We start from the raw sequence: 1,726 nt of genomic DNA, 5'->3' as shown, positions 1-1,726 counted from the left end.
GAGGGCAGTCTCTAGACACTAGAGAAGGGAAGAAAACTAACTCTGCCCTATTACCTCCAGAAAAACCAACTTTTTTAAGGCATTGGCTTTGTCCCAGAGCTTTTGGACTTTTGGCTTCCAGAATAGTAAGAGAATAAATTTGTGTCTTGTAAATCACCCATTTTATGGTAATTTGTTGTATCAATCATAACAACTAACAAAAAGTGAGAATCATCAGAAACAAAAAACAAATATAACCCCCCCCCCAAATTCAGATGTTGTAATGATCAGATACTGACTATTTTAAAGTAAATTTAAAGCTAAAAATATTCACTTTAAAAATGTGCATAGCCTGAACAGGCGGTGGCGCAGTGGATAGAGCGTCGGACTGGGATGCAGAGGACCCAGGTTCGAGACCCTGAGGTTGCCAGCTTGAGCACGGGCTCATCTGGTTTGAGCAAAGCTCACCAGCTTGGACCCAAGGTTGCTGGCTGAAGCAAGGGGTTACTCGGTCTGCTGAAGGCCCGCGGTCAAGGCACATATGAGAAAGCAATCAATGAACAACTAAGGTGTCGCAATGCGAAACGAAAAACTAATGATTGATGCTTCTCATCTCTCCGTTCCTGTCTGGCCTATGGTGGTGCAGTGAATAGATCTTCAACCAGAAATGCTGAGGTCACTGGTTTGAAACCCTGGGCTTACCTGGTCAAGGCACATACAAGAAGCAACTAATGAATAACTAAAGTGAAGGAACTATGAGTTGAAACTTATTGCATCCCCCCCTTCTCTCTCTGTAAAATCAATGAATAAAATCTTTTAAAAAAAAGAATGCATTTTGGCCCTGGCCGGTTGGCTCAGCGGTAGAGCGTCGGCCTAGGGTGTGGAGGACCCGGGTTCGATTCCCGGCCAGGGCACATAGGAGAAGCGCCTATTTGCTTCTCCACCCCTCCGCCGCGCCTTCCTCTCTGTCTCTCTCTTCCCCTCCTGCAGCCAAGGCTCCATTGAAGCAAAGATGGCCCGGGCGCTGGGGATGGCTCTGTGGCCTCTGCCCCAGGCGCTAGAGTGGCTCTGGTCGCAACATGGCAACGCCCAGGATGGGCAGAGCATCGCCCCCTGGTGGGCAGAGCATCGCCCCCTGGTGGGCGTGCCGGGTGGATCCTGGTCGGGCGCATGCGGGAGTCTGTCTGTCTCTCCCTGTTTCCAGCTTCAGAAAAATGCAAAAAAAAAAAAAAAAAATGCATTTTGTAGTATACAAGTCATATTTTAACAAAGCTACGATTGAAAAAAAAAATGACCTGGAAAACAGAAATGGAATAAAAAAGTTATAACCTTGATATTAATAATACAACAGGTGAGCTAAGCTAGAGATTAGAAATAGCTGAAAAGAGAATTGGTAAACTAGAGAAAAAAGAGCTAAAGAAATGATTCATCATACCAAACAGAGATGGGAAATGAAAACCCTGATCAGTTAAATAATATGGAAGATGAATGAGCAAATAGAGAATGAGCAGATGATTTTTAAAGTGATCATGGCTAATAATTTTCCAACCAGGATGAATGCCACGAATCCAGTTACAAGGAAGACCAACATATATCAAGGAACTTCTCAGTAAATGTAAGAAGCACTTTATTATTATTTTTATTTCTGGATATACCCTCCCCCTTGTCATTGTGTGCAATCAGGTTCATTGATTATCGTAGGTAGGGTGTAATCCTCTTAGTACCATCTCCACCTCCCCAGTACACT

General features: G+C 44.1%; 1 non-coding gene across 1 annotated transcript; it reads left to right on the top strand.

The window, feature by feature from the left end:
- The first annotated feature begins 817 nt into the window (after window positions 1–817).
- TRNAP-AGG (transfer RNA proline (anticodon AGG)) lies at window positions 818–893 on the top strand. The gene has a single exon. It is a non-coding gene; the product is annotated as a tRNA-Pro (tRNA).
- Window positions 894–1,726: the final 833 nt, after the last annotated feature.

The sequence above is a fragment of the Saccopteryx bilineata genome, chromosome 3 (assembly GCF_036850765.1).
Source record: "Saccopteryx bilineata isolate mSacBil1 chromosome 3, mSacBil1_pri_phased_curated, whole genome shotgun sequence".
Lineage (NCBI taxonomy): Eukaryota > Metazoa > Chordata > Mammalia > Chiroptera > Emballonuridae > Saccopteryx > Saccopteryx bilineata.
This window is presented reverse-complemented; position numbering and strand designations above follow the sequence as displayed.